General features: G+C 42.7%; 1 protein-coding gene across 3 annotated transcripts in view; it reads left to right on the forward strand.

Annotated features, from left to right (window-relative positions):
* LOC113025136 (septin-7-like) overlaps positions 1-15809 on the forward strand; it is a 64604-nt gene that overhangs the window by 7411 nt on the left and 41384 nt on the right. The gene's annotated exons all lie outside the window — the stretch shown is intronic.

A 15809-nucleotide genomic window follows, 5' to 3' on the forward strand; every position in this document is an offset into this window, starting at 1 on the left:
CGAGGTGTTGTTGTTTTTTTTTGTTTTTGTTTTTTTTGCCTGTCCCATTTGGTTCTTTAGCCATCAGAATTGTTGTCTGAAGACCAACAAGGATACCCAATGGATTTACTTTGCCAAATGAATCATCGTGGCATTGCCGTATTGGTCCATTTGGTCGATCTTTGTTTTTATTATTTCTTATATTTTATTTTCAGATGTTACAGACGGGACAGACATGAGTGAGGGATAGGAAAGGGAGAAAGAAAGAGGAAGGAAAGGAAAAACAGAAGGGGAGAGGGACAGTGAGAAAGGGGGGGAGAAAAAAAATAAAAATCTCCTGGATCACCTGTTGAGAGAAGAATAGAAAACAAGCAAAAAAAACAAAGCAACATACTAAACACAACACCATCGCATTAATCTAGCTAAGTGTAAACAGCAGTAAATACTAAATATTCAATGTTGTTGTGCAGCACGCAGGACAGATGTGCTTCGAAGTAGCAGCCAAGAAAGGTGTAATTTGGGTCTACGAGCAGTGAACACCCGTGTGCATACCTGTGTGGATCAGCGCGCTTGTATTCCAAAGGTTTCTCCATGTAACGATCTGCTAGGGAGTGTGGGGGGGCCACAGCCCCGTCCTCCGGGGTGTGAAGCGGGTATGGAGGAGATCAAAACTCTAGACATCCAGAGGCCCCCAGAACACAAGAGACCATGGAAGACCAACAAAGGGGCAGCCGCGCCACTGTCCCAGTAAGAGCTGAGGAGAGTCCCAGATGAGGGCTCACTCAGCAGCCGCGGAGCAGAAGCCAGGGGGAGTTGCAGTGACGCCCCCCTGAGCTCCGCTGGCCCCCAGCTGTGCCTGAGTGACCGAGCCCCAGGCCGAGAGGCCGGGGGCACCCCACCTCCGAAGGGGCCCAAGCGAGCCCCAGGCTCCAGGCCCCGATAAGCGGCCGCCAAGGAGTGAGCCGGTGTGTACCTGGACGCCCATCCCCAGACACAAAGAACCACCAACGCACCGACACCTGAGGGAGTCCGCCACTGGCAGGGGAAGTGGTGGTGGGTGGAGATAGGCCTCCAAACCTTGGAGGGCCTGAGGTGTCCCCAGAGAGGTGGCGTCTGATACCCAACCTGACATACAGACACAGACATACAGGCACACACAGACACAAACATCCATTCCCACCCTCATGCTCTCATATGCACTTACTCCACACTCAACCAACGTGGAGACAGACATAAAGAGACGCTGTACACACGATCACACTCCCCAAGCGTACTCTACAAACCGGGTCTAGGTACCCTTGCCCCTGGAGGGGGGAACTGCACCCAGACCCAGGTGGTGTTACCCCTTTCCCTGCGGTGGGGAGAGGCAGACCGCCCCGACTCCGTAGCAGCAGGGAGGCCCCACACCCCAGACCGCAGTCGGACGGCCAACTCCTCCTCCTAGCCCTCCCGCTCCAGCAGGCCGCAGAGAACGGGGGTGGGAGAAGACTCCAAACCTCCCTCCACCCGCTCATTGTAGTGTTGATGCATGTGTGTTCTAAGGTGCATTTAAAACCCAGGAGGGCATGGAGCTACCTGCCAGAGAGCAGCAGGTAAGCGCATAGTCCCTCCTGATAGCCCTCAATGTCTACGTGTATTCAAAATTGAGAGGTGGGCAACGACGCCAGGGGTGAGGTGTACACCCTGATGGTAATTTGGACTCCGTGATTGTGCCCACCCCCAAGATCCTATATGTATGTGTAATGAGAGTGTGAATAATGTGAATGTCTAAGTTGTGGGATAAAATTGAGGCAGAGGCAGCCAGAGGGGGGAGGGGGGGGGGGGGTAGCCTCCTCTGCACCCTGGTGACATACCCCTACTCCAAGGCCCTGCATGTGTGGGTGGTTGTGGTGGAGCGGGAAGAGGGAGGCAGCTGGAGATGGGGAGGGAAGGAAGGGAGGGGCAGGTAACCCCTCCCTGGGGCCAGCTCCCCCGCTGACCCCAGTAGGCACTCCCATACTCCGCGACCCGCCAGGGAAAGGGCCCAGGCCCATCCAGACCGGGGCCCAGTGCAGCAGCGCCCCCTGGCCCCACAGAGCCCGGGACAGTCCACCCAACCCCACCACAGAGAAAACTGCACCCACCCCACCATCCACTCATCTTCCAGACTACATAAGACAGTAAACGCCCAGGCTGAGATCTTCCTCCACCTCTCCTGTATCTCCCCCTCCTGCAGAGAGAGTTCCTGAGGAGAGGAAAGCTCCTGCAAGATGTGGCTTCGAGGTGTTGTTCAGTGATGAAGAAAGTGTGTCTGTCACCTTAGTAAAAGATGGATTTCCACAGTTTCCCACAAGGGTTTTCTCACGTTCCTCTGGCCAGGACGCACAATGACACATCAGTGTGTTTTGGATGACTTCATTTGGAAAGTAAGCTGCAGGATGTCTGGTGAAAAATGTGGCTAACTGCATTACAGAGCAGGGGAAGTGGACAGGGGAGTGGTGGAACAATGGCTTGGATTGTCTATATAGATCTGAAGCAGAAGGTGGTCCACGGTTATTTTGATTGTAACAGATACGACTTTTGTTGTTGTTGTAAATATGTCCTCCATGTTTGTTCAGCTGTCACACATTTTGCTATGTATTTTTCACATAATGCTAAATATGTAAAAGGTCACTTTTTCACCAAGTTTTTTTTCACCAGCCAGTGCAATCCTAACTCGGGCATATAATGGCACAACACAAAGATTCAGATTTGTTTCTACTGTAATAGCCGTGTGTCTAGTTTGCCGGCTACTATAACTTAGCTACACATCTGTCTGGCTGTAGGTGTTTTGTTGCTGATTCTTTTCTATCTTTATACTGATTCTCAGATACAATATACTGTGTATATACAGCAACAGGACACTAGAATATAATAACGTGCAACAGCACAACAACAGTGCAGAATAATCATGTTTCTCATCACTGCCAGTCTTCAAAAAAACATCCACATGCCTTATCTGTGTGCTTCAGTTTCTCTTGTTTTGCATACTTCTTTGTCAGGAGTGTTAGTTTGTCTCTCTGCGTTCTCCAGCTTTATTACCCCATCTCTAACCCTAAAGTAAATAATACCATCTGACGTTAGTGCTTAGCTCTGTGTAGCCAAACTTCCTTATTTGGCCACAACAGGGAAATGAAACTTACAATATGAGTCGATCTTAAAGGAAAAATTCCAAAATTTTGGGAAACGCTCTTAGTGGCTTCCTGAAAAGGAATCGTCTTTAGCAGACTGAAGAATGGACTCATTTCTAACTCATAGTAAGTAAAAGCAAGTCAATATTGGTAACCAATCGCTGTTGCTCTGTTTTGCTACTGATTTGACTTTTGGGGAAAAATATTTCTTGTTGTGCTTTAGAAATATTCTTTGTTTTTGTCTTAAACTGAACAACTTTTAAAATGTTTTAAGAGGTCATAAATCTAACTCTGTAGCCTGTGGTGACCCCGAGCTGTTCAGTGAATGGAGAGAGACATTAACGCAAAGAGGCGTCCACTCATTATTGTCTCAGTCTGGGGGTTTTAGTTTCCTGTTTAGTAAACAGCCACTGTGGAGGAGCAGTCGAGTGACAGTTTGGGAGAGGGCCACAAAGATCCACAATCAGCACCATCCTGTTTCAGGGTTTCTCACACGCGGGCCCCTCCGTCGCGTCTCAGATTTCTTAGCATGCAGCAGCATATAAATTTCACACATAACTAGCGAGCACGTTTTAAAGAGAAAGTTCAGTGGAAAGTTTCTCAGCTGCAGTCTGTTCCTGTATTCATCACACTGTTGTCTGAAAACGCTTGTTTTATTTAAACAGCACAGAGTGCAAAGACACTGATCACAAATTCTAGTACATCATGTTTTACCCGATTTATCAGGGTTACTGGTAAAAAATTGCATCATAATTATCATTTTTGAAATCTTAAAAAGAAAACACACAAAAAAGAAAAAAAAATACATCTTATTAATACTGGCTAATTAGGATTCAGTTACACACGAATACTTGTTGGTTTTGGGGACGAGGCTCTGAAGGCGAAGAATCTTATCACAGGGAGGTTTTTGGTATGGTACTGCATACACGCACTGGAGAAAAAAAATGTGACAGGAAGGACCTGCTGAGACTCTGGATTAATCCATAGTGTTGCTGAAACAGCAACTAGTGTGTTTCTGTCTACCCAGATAAAGAGCTTAACGGGTTAAAAGTACCAATTAAATATGCAGGGCCACTTGTAATTGAGGTTGGCTCATGCAGTTTCAACACTTTTTGCAGCTTCTGTTGTTATATCTGTTAACATAGTCATGTTAGGCGTTTACTTCTACTGTTACCCTGAACAGATTTCCAGAGCAGTAGGTTAAACATTTGCGTCTGCATCATAAAATGCGGACTCGACCAAATATGAGGCTCATAAAAGTCACGATCACAGAACAATGTATTTTAATGGAGAAGTTGCAGAGGGGAAAAAAAGGAAATACCAGTGTTAGAAAGAGAGACAGAAGAGCTGATTATGTTTTGACTTGACGAGCAGCCAACTGGAGCTACAGTCTGAGACTAAAGGTTGGCTTCAGTTCTGCTGTACTTGGCATTGTCACGAAGTGTGAAAGCTCAGCTGGCCTCTGAGGCCCTGCATTGTCTGCCGCACTTTTGGAAAGACAGATGGTGAAATATTAGACGACTGGGCTGATGCCTGCAGCTCACTTGCTCAGATTCCAGTAGTGCAAGCAAACACTTGAGCTTATTGTTAAGGCTTGACCTTAGAAACAAAAATGAAACCCCCCCCAAAAAGAATTTTAAGTAAATATTACACTCTTAATCTATTAAATGGTAAATGGCCTGTATTTGTATAGCGCTTTTCTAGTCCCTAAGGACCCCAAAGCGCTTTACACAACCTGTCATCCACCCATTCACACACACATTCACACACGGGTGATGGCAAGCTACATTGTAGCCTGGGGCGCACTGACAGAGATTTTTTTTTTTTTTTTTTTTTAATGAAATTCGGTTTTTATTTTATTTATTTGGGGAATAAAGGAAAAATAAATCTCTCCTCTGCTCTGTTTCACCTTGAGTCTTTTTTCTGTTCCCCCCCCCCCCCCCCCCCCCCCACAGATCATAGGAGAGAGGGGTTAAAATAACCTTACCCAGGTTAACAGATATTTGTTACTTGCAATTTTTGATAAGATAAGACTTTATTGATCCCACAACAGGGAAATTTTTGCGTCACCTCAGCTCAGGTACAGACATCAGAAGGAAATACAAAAATACAAATAAGTACAATCGGGCAGAGATAGATTTTGGTAGCCCGGCTGGAAAAAATCGCTAGCCCCGGGACGTCGGGCTAGCGATATTGCGAGCCCTGTATCTGATTGAGGAATCACTCATCTTTGGAAAAGAGAGTTTATTACAGAGAAATGGCTCTTTCCAAAATAAAAGCTATACTATACGCTTCTTCTGGGCTATATTCTCAGCAGCATATTAAACATATCAGGTCCCCATAAGGAGAATCATGTGCTAACGGCTGTCTAAATGACTCGGGTAAAGTTTGTAGCATGCATGCTTGTCGTTTTTGTCTGCTTCCGCTTGTCTTTGCACTAGGATCATGTAAATGTGCAGTCATATTCGTTGTGTTCCCACTAGTGCTTTCAGGTTAATCTCGTTGAAATGACCTTAGGCTAGACGGCCAACACGTTAACGAGCTAACTGCGCTAACACACTAGTTCCCACCCATGTAATTAAGCATTGCGTGGCACATCCAACATACTGTTTTACTTTTGTCCAAGGCTTACCTTCAGGGTCATACGTCACATGAAAACCAAAATAATTCTAAACGCCAGATCTGAATGAGGGTGGGGGAGGTTCAATTTGCCATGTTGCAAGGAGAGCTTAACTTCTGTCTCACTAGCTTGCCCTGTGCTCTTCCTTCTGATGATGCTGTCTGTGTTGAGCGCTCAGTGGATCTGCGCTTGACAGTGCAGCCTAGGCGGAGTAGTCGAACGCAGATTCACTGAGCGCTCAACACAGACAGCATCGTCAGAAGGAAAGTTGATAAAATAAATTACAAATGTTGTATTGTTCGATACATATGCGTACCGAACCGAAAGCACTGTATCGAACAGTTCAATATCGATACGAATATCGTTGCACCCCTAGTATACATATACATACACATATACCTGCACATGTCCGTACACATGGAAGGTCCATTATGCATGAAGTGGTGACCGTGGATGTTCAGTGTCCAGTGACTTATGACATCGTGATTGAGGAGTTATAGAGTCTAACTGCTGTTGGGATGAATGATCTGCGAAAGCGCTCCTTCCTGCAGCGAGGGTGTTTCAGTCTCTGACTAAAGGAGCTGCTCAGCCCACTCACATACTCATGCAGTGGGTGATGTGGGTTGTTCGTGATGGATGTCAGCTTTACTAACATCCTCCTCTCGCCAACCACCTCCACAGACTCCAGGGGACATCCCAGCACGGAGCTAGACCTCCGCACCAGTTTGTCAATCCTGCTCCTGTCCCTGTCCGTGCAGCCACTCCCCCAGCAGGCCACTGCATAGAAAAGGGCAGATGCTACCACAGTGTCATAGAATGTCCTTAACAGAGTCCTGCAGACTCCGAAGGACCTCAGTCTCCTCAGCAGGTGGAGTCGACTCTGGCCCTTCTTTTACAGGATGTCTGTATTTGTAGTTAGGGCTGCCACGATTAGTCGACTAGTCACGATTATGTCGACTATTAAAATCGTCGACGACTAATTTAATAGTCGACGCATCGTTTGAAGCTTTGTAAGATCACAAAGGACGCAGGAATGAGTAGTAGGATTTAAGAGTGTAATAACGGACTGAAACAGAAGATGGCAGCACTGCATGTACAAGGATGCCAGCTGCCGTTAAACCCCGAAGAAGAAGAAGCTGTGTCCCAGAATTCATAGCGCAGCCCAGCGCAGTTGTCAACAACGGCGGCAGCAATGGCGTGTCCAGCGGGGTGGCCTGGGGGGGCACAGGCCACCCCCCCAACCAGACTGGCCACCCCAGGTGCCACCCCAAAGGCAAAACAATAAAATTCAATCAAATATCAAATGTCCGATTATGTTTTCACGTGGCCGCTCAGATATCCGAGTGTAAGTGAATGCAGCATCGGCTTCTGCGCTATGTGCATCAGGTTAGCAAAGGTAGGAGAGCGAAGCACGAAAGACGGCACTGCAGGAAACAATTTTTCGGTGAAAGAAAATGAGGACAGAATAAATGTCCCGGTAAGTAATATTAAGTTTGAGTTTAGTAAACTAAGGTGAAATTAGAATACCAAGGAAAAAAATAACACTTAAAGAATTATTGCAGCCGTGGAATATTTCAGACAGTATGCTACTGAGGGCAGCTAACATACGAGTTATGAGTTATAAGATGTAATCTAAGTCGTAACATTGCTGTATGGAGCTGCAGATTTGGTTGCAGGTTAACATAGCTGGACTGGCCATCGGGCATACCGGGCATATGCCTGGTGACTTATTTTTTATTTTTTTTGTAATGGCATGAACAATGAGAGGTGGTGGATTGGCCAGATGCAGGTCGATGTGTAGAAATAACTCCGTTGTTTGGTGGTGGCTATGGCGGGGCTTCCACAGAGGCCAGCAGGTGGATGAGGGAAGGGGAGGCAGGAGGAGAGCCCCGAGGCGGCCACCAGTCCGAGTGTCAGGTGAACTGAACTTCAGGTAAGAAGTTATGACCTGCAGTCTATCTGGGTCAGATATAAACCAAGTTTAGGTGGAGTTTATTTTCATTGTGCTGACTTTTTACTGTCAGTTGCAATAACTCATACTGCGTTCTAGCCAGCTTGACAGAGTTTTTATACAGCTGGGTGGGTGCTATGATGTTACTGATAGTGAACTTTATTTTATTCATAAGGTTAGTAGAGTTGCCAACGGCTCCTTAAAAATGGAATGGTCCCTCATTCAGAGAAAATATTACACGTTTCGTATTGAGCTGAGAAGAGATGCAGTTTGTCCCGAACTTTAGCTAGAATGGAAAAAGACACAAAGCTGGAGTTATTCTGTCTTTACGCTGCACAGCTGCCTCTTCTTCTCTCATTCTCTCCCCCTGCCTCTCCTGTTGCTACTTCAATCATGAAACTGATCAATGATCAGCTGATCGGCTTTTCTCTCTTGTTTATTTATCGCCCACTTTGCACCAGAAACAGGAAACCAGCAGATGTTGCGCTAAACAACAGCAGCACGTTTAAGCTTGATCAGCTGTTGTTAGAATGTATTTAATATTAATTTCTAGTATCGGCTGATGTTTGCTGGAGCCACAGCTGTAAAGCTGCTGGTCATTATGTCGGTTTGGATATCTGGTGAGAGGGAAACATGAAACCAGGAGATGTCCTTACTGAATCATCAGAGCTGAACAGGTGATGGAGAAACAGGTTTACCTTTTAGGTCACATGAATGAGTTGAAGGGAAGTTTTGAACTGTTTCTGAGAGGCAAATAACACCAGGATCCTTTTTTATGTAGCTGACAGCTGGTAACTGTGCAGGGGTGGATCTAGGAAAGTTTTGCCAGGGGGCCAGGTAGGGCATTAACAGGGAAAGGCACAAAGAAATACTTTTCTTTCTTATTCTCATTTAAAATACCTAGTTTTTATTAAATAATTATCTAAATCTTACAACCAAAGTTTTTATCTGACGTAAAATGTATAGAAATCATACATATACCAACAAGACAGTGTACATCACTGTCACAACAGGGTTTGTTTTCAGTCAAAGTCTTTATGGCTTTACTACCTGGTGGGTCGGCCTGTAGTGAAAATGCCCAATTTTTTTTGTCCCAGTCCAGCCCTGCAGGTTATACTGGCAGTGTCACCATGCCAGCTGACTGTATTTCATCATCAGCCAGTGCTGTTCTTTATCAATATTACCAAAGTTTACCATAAGGCAGCATAGAAAGTATTTACTTGCTTTCAGGTTTTATTCAAATGTTAGTCTTTTCAGTTGTTTCCCCACTTTTTTCCTGTTTCAAAATCAAACACCAGTTTGTGAGAAGATTATCTTCTTTTTTTAACAGGCAGATAAAGTTTTACATTGGAACTGGCTAATTTGTCAATTGTATGTTACAAATGTTCGTATTTTAATATTCAAAAATGTTTTTGTCAGTAAAAATACTATGCAAATATTGCTGTCCTTGAATGCTGAGTAAACACTGACAAAGCACTGATTGTATCTCTTGTACTTTATCAACGCAGTATCTAAAAACTTTGCACCGTAGTGGTTAAAATCTCATTCTAATAAGAGTTAAAAGTGCATTTGGTTATTAGGTTTATAGGATTATTGAATTATGGTTAACGGTTGGTAGAATTTTTTTTTAAACATTATCTGCCAATTACATCTGCCACCCTTCTCCAAATCTGTGCCCCTACCTGGCCCCCCCAACAAAAATTTTCTAGACACGCCACTGGGCGGCAGCTAGTTAGTTTTAACTTTACTCTTATTATTCTTTCTGGGTCACAAAATAAACGTTTAACATATTTTCAGGCGAGAATGTAGCTGTGTAAACCTCAAATATCTGCTCAGTTTATCAAGACACCACATATTTTCAAAAGCGCTCCGACGTTTTCGGAGACGTCTGTTACCCACTAGCTCGTTAGCTAGGCGGGGGCAAGGCTAACTAGAGCCGTGAGAACACCGGACTCCCGGCAAATCGTTTTCAAACCCACCGCCGTCTTTCGCTAGTCAGGTTAAAAAAAAATATATATATATATATATATATATATATCACTTAGATAACTTAAAAATGTTATTGTTTGGCTTTCTTTAGTATTTTATTTGTTCCTGAGTAAATCGGTTTGGCTGAGATTAAAGTTATAGTTTTTGCACAGCTAAAACTGTCAAGCAGACAGCTGATTATCAGAAGTGTGAGACGCTGGAGAATATACTCCGGTGTCCTGTTATATTTTAGAAAGCAAGGAGTTTATTAAACTTCACCGAAACAATCTGCAAATTTCATTAAAAATTAATAAACTACCATCTTGTCTTTATTTTTAGTTAGCACAAACACTTCAAGCTGTAAGCTAATGATAGTTATATAAGACCAGATGCTGCTGGTGCAATAAGCTGTACGCTGTACGTCCAATGGATGATGATCTGATTAGTCGACTAATCGCAAAAATAATCGGTGACTAGTCGACTATCAAAATAATCGTTTGTGGCAGCCCTATTTGTAGTTCAGTCCAGTTTATTCTTGAGGTGAACACCCAGGTACTTATAAGAGTCCACTATCTCAATGTCTTTCCCTTGGATGTTCACCGGTGTTGTAGGGGGTTTGATTGATTGATTGAATCTTTATTTTGAACATGTTGAAAAAGTATAAAAAAAAATAGAATTAAAAGAGACAAATGAACAAAGCAAACAAAAGGAAAACGAGCAACCACAACTCCAAATAACGTCCATGTTCAAAAAGGAGCAGGAAGAAGCATAAGCTTATTTAATCCCACCCCTTTTCCACTATCTAGTATCAATAGACTACAGAAATACCTCCTTGCAATTACATTATATGTTATGTGTAATTTTTTTTTAAAATATATACACATATATGTTTCTATCTATCCATACATACGTATATACACACATACGCACATATACACATTTTCAATAACCCCATTAACACCTCAAGGATACACAACCTACAATTTTATATATATATATATATATATATATATATATATATATATATATATATATATATATATATATATATATATATATATATATATATATATATATATATATATATATATATATACATACACCAACAAACCCGTGCATGCGCACACACATGAAAATATTATACAAGAACACCCTATCAAATCTCTACCTTTTCCCTGTACCCTGTAAAAACCATATCCTTAAACGCTTTTTAAACTGCGCCATGCTTGGACATTGCTTCATATCTTTACTTAGTCTGTTCCACAGCTTCACTCCACACACAGAGATGCAAAAACTTTTTAATGTTGTACGGATACGAGGATGTTTTAAATTTAATTCCCCCCTCAAATTGTATCCCCGTTCTCTTTTAGAAAACATTTTTAGAATATTGTCAAGAAGCAGGTTATTTATTGCTTTATATATAATTTGTGCTGTGAGAAAATGAACCAGATCTGTGAATTTTAGAATTTTTGATTTTAAGAATAGTGGATTTGTATGATCTCTGTAACCAGTTTTATGGATTATCCTTATGGCCCTTTTTTGTAATATAAAGATTGATGATAGCGAACATTTGTAAGTATTGCCCCAAACCTCTGCACAGTAATTCAAATACGGTGCAATCAGGGAACAATAGAGAATGTGGAGTGATTTGTGGTCCAGAATGTGTTTTACTTTACTCAAGATTGAGACACTTCTTGAAATTTTGTTATGTATATGATTTATATGAGACTTCCAGTTTAATTTATCATCTATAATCACACCAAGAAACTTATGTTCAAGTACTCTTTCAATTTCCACACCATCTACATGAATCTGCACTTGTGCATTTCTAAGGGAATTCCCAAATAAGATAATTTTAGTTTTACTTAGATTTAGCGATAGTGACTTCCTCCTGAAGTCTATGATCATCTCCTTTGTCTTGCCGGCGTTGATTTGGAGTACGTTGGTCTCACACCAGCCAACAAAGTCACTGATGACCCCCCTGTATTCCTGATCATTCCCGTCTGATACGCATCCAATGATGGCTGTATCATCTGAGAACTTCTGTAGATGGCAATCGTGCGAATTATAACAGAAGTCTGAAGTGTAAAGCCTGATGTTGAGCCGTCTAAAATCACAGACCCCCAGCTATGCAAAGTCAGGATAAACTGGTGACAGTGCAAGAGTGAAGAGATATTAGAAGCTCCTTCTGGAACAGTAATGTTAAAGTTTTCACACCAGGCAAAGACACTGTCACCTTTTTCCACAATGTCAATGTAAATCCACAGTGGAGTAAAGCACTATTCTATTGATTTCAGTGTTTTGAAAATAGTTTTTGTAAAGTGTTAGTTTGGACTTGCTTTAGAAATTTGATGGTTGGAGGACTGACACAGAAGATAAGCACTTTATGGGCAAGTTTTAAATGACCCAACCAAACACGAAAAACTAATTTGTGTGTTACATGTCTTGTGCGTGTCAGGCCAGGAAGTAGGGCTGGGGCATATTATACCGTTCACGATAGGAACGATAGGAAAATGAAATATCGCGATAGAATATGAGTAAAACGCGCATGTGCAGTGCCTTTGTTTTCATATGCACATGGCCGATTGTTGAGTGAAACAGATGAACCAGAATTGGTTTGTAAAAATGGTGCAACTTCAGTGATGTGGAACTGGTTTGGTGTTTGTCCGTCAGATACACGACAAAGCACATTTTTTGCAGAACATGCAAGCGGCCGTCGTTATTGTCGTATTTGTCAGACTAAGATGCTCTGAAATCTGGGAGTAATCTGGGTCCTAAACTCCGTATGCTTCAGGTCAAAAGAACACTGCAGCATCACTGAGAGTTAAAAACTGTCTAAATTCTTTCATCTTTAATAAAACGATCAGCATTGCTGCTTTACCAGGTGTAACTATGAAGTTTAACTTCCAGGCATCCATGAAAACAAAATTTATTACATTTAACGGAGTTAGAAGTTAGCAGGAAGCTAGCGGAAGTTAGCTCGCTAGTTTCGCTAGTTACCTAAGCATGATATAGCACGTTCTGATGGAGAGATTTCTGAAAAAATTCAAACGTACAGCTCTGCTATCACTTCCAACATAAATGAAGACAGAAAACTAAACAGCAGTGACGTTTGTAGGGTTACTGAAGTTGGGCTAGCTGGTATATAATGATGTGCTACGTGATGGCTAGCGACACAGCTATGTTAGCATAACATAAACAGTGAAGCTGGAGGACGAACACTAACACTTTTCCACTTATAAAAGTTAACGTTAAGGTTCCTGATAGTTAGAGACAAATGCAATCGCATGGCAGGATGCTGTAAACGGACCAAACTTCAGTCAGGAGAACAACTGAGACAATCCATCCACAATACGAGGTTAGTCATTAATATACTGCAACAACATGGGAATAGAGCAGCTGCCAGAGAATTCAACATTAATGAATCAATGGTACAGAAGTGGAGGAAGCAAGAAGAATGAGTTTAATAAAGTTTGATTTATCTGACTGCTTTGTTTCCTTTAATGTGCCTTATAATCCCGTGCACCTTATGGTCCGAAAAATGCGTACTGCACACTGCAGTTTAATGTTGCAATGCACCTCTTTTTAACTTCAGTGGATATTATACATGGTTATGCTCAGGATATGTCAGCCCATTTCTACTGGAAATGCCTTTTGGTTAAACTTTCAGCAAGGAATTTGCATTTGCACTGTTACATTTTTATAAAGCTTTAATGTACATAAAAACCAGCTTCTTGTTTAAGTGAAAATAAATGGAAGGTTGTGGAGTTGTATTTTGTCTCGCATCAATTATATCGTCAGTTATATCATTATCGCAAATTTTCAAATATATATCGTGATAAATATTTTTGGCCATATCGCCCTGCTCTACCAGGAAGCAGCTCTGTTTGTTCTGCTGTCAGTCAGTCACTCCCTGAGAAGGGACGCCACCAGAAACTGCTCTTCTCTCTCTCTCTCTCTTTTTTTAAATTCTTCTGTCCTCTCAGTTCTTTCTGCTCTCTGTCAAACTCTGTCTTTCCCTTCCCAGTCCTGCCGCTCACCGAGGGGGTGGGTGGTGGGAGTGCTTCCTGCCTTTTTGTCCAGCTGGCAGATTGAATAGGAACTCCTGGAAAGCTTAGCAAGATCCAGCGCCAGTGCAGAGAGCTGAACAGAGCTAGGAGTCAGACGCGAACTGAGGAGAGCTCAGAGGAGAGGGGAAGCGATGCCTGTTTCACGCTGCTTCTGATGCCTAACAAGGCCACTACTTACCAGCATCGCTCCTCTGCTTTCCCAGAGCTGCTCAGGAGGAGAGCACATCAAAAGCCCTTTAAGAGTCTGAACTCAGGAGTGGCGAAGTTTGATATGAGCTAACGTAGATGGGTTTAAAAGCTTCCCACAACAAAGTTCTCCACATTCTCAGGTCGCAGCTTTCTCGCATGGTTTCAGCTGCTTATAATAGGAATCCATGAAGGAAATTAAGTCACTTGTTACTAGTGGTCAGTGGCAGCGACTGAAGCAGATGGATGAGCCTGAATCTCTTTAACAGATCAAAAGCAGTATCTGCCTCACTGATCCGCATCGTAAAACTGTTTGCCTGTGTGTCCTGCTGTCTCTGCCTTTGTTGTTGTGTTCCTCTAAGCCTGTGTGTGTAGTAACGCTGTGCAGTACGCGTGTCCAGATAAGACCGTCTGCAGGCTTTGGATTGACCGCCTTGCCTACTGACCTTGCAGAAGGCAGTGGTTGAAAGACAGCTTTGGGCCGGTTAATCTGCTGGCTTAACCAGATGCATTGATAGACACTAAACACGCACACATTCACTCACACAATAATGATGTTAACTCTTATTAAGAACCCATTTATTCATGCAATTTAGCAAAAAGACAGTCATGTGGAAATGATGCACTGTCCTGCAGGTTCAGGTCACATGCTTCAGTTTGTGCTCCCGTCAGTCAAATCAAACATTTGGTTTGGTTGTGGCTGTCAGCCGAGGTAATTTTATTATTATTGACACTGCTAAAAGCCTGTAATGTGAAGCAGGTTGAACATGCTTACATGGCTTTGCTAGCCAAACGGCAGCAGTCCAGCTAAGTGGTTATGTGCAGGTAATTATTAACTTGATAGGTCAACCCAAGTTTTCCAGTCTACCTCAAAGCACCTTTATAGGAGAGGCCCAGTGTTTGCAGCATATGACCAGTTACAAATATGGACCAGTCTCCTGGGAGTAGAATGATATATTTTACAAACTAATCTCTAATATTAGCAAAACAAAATCACAGCGGTCGCTGTGGCCCGAAGTAGAAAGGTATGAGTTTATTGATAGGAAACCCACTGTATCACTATGTTGTCCTCCTTTGTTTTTCATTCCTCTTTCCCCTCACCCACTAACCAGTCACGGCAGATGGCTGCCCCACCCTCAGCCTGGTTCTGCTGAAGTCTCTTCCTGCTAAAAGGGTTTTTTTCCCCACTGTTGTAAAGTACTTTCTCATCATTTCGTTGTTGAGGATTTCTCCCAAACATTGAGATACTGAGAATATAGAGACTAGTATCAAATGTAAACAGTTTAAATAATGTGGGAAGCACTTTAGTTAAATAGAAGTAAATAAATTAAAATGATGAAGTCAGTAGATAAAGATGGGACTTGTTCCAACACTGTCATGTTTTCATGGGAAAAGTATAATTGAGCTGTTGTCCCTTTGACATGTTCCTACAGGCACAATTAATCACTATAGCAATGCTTGCATCACACAGTGTATCTGACTGTAGTGCATGCAGGTTTGCTGCACCACTGTTTATTGGCTCAGCAGAATGGAAGTGAGCAACCGTTGGTGGTAACACCTGTGCTTTTCCTGCTCTGACAAGCCAAAGTGATTGCTGGGAAACCCTGTAAAGCACCACACGAAGAAGCAAGACTGAACTATGATGTTGAGGCTTATTTCTTATTTAATTTTGACCTAAAGATTTATTCTGAAATGTCTTGGATTTAAACTAGAGCTGGGCGATAGAACGATAACGATATGTATCGCGATATAACTTTAGCGCTTTTTTTAAAAGCCCAGAAATGCGCCGTATTTGATAGCTTGCTGCGAGACCTCACACCGAGCACATCTACTGCGGGTGGGTTGCCTGTTATGCAACATCCCCCAAAAACACGAAGAGGAGAGTC

This window comes from Astatotilapia calliptera, chromosome 7 (genome assembly GCF_964374335.1).
Source record: "Astatotilapia calliptera chromosome 7, fAstCal68.1, whole genome shotgun sequence".
Classification (NCBI taxonomy): Eukaryota; Metazoa; Chordata; class Actinopteri; order Cichliformes; family Cichlidae; genus Astatotilapia; species Astatotilapia calliptera.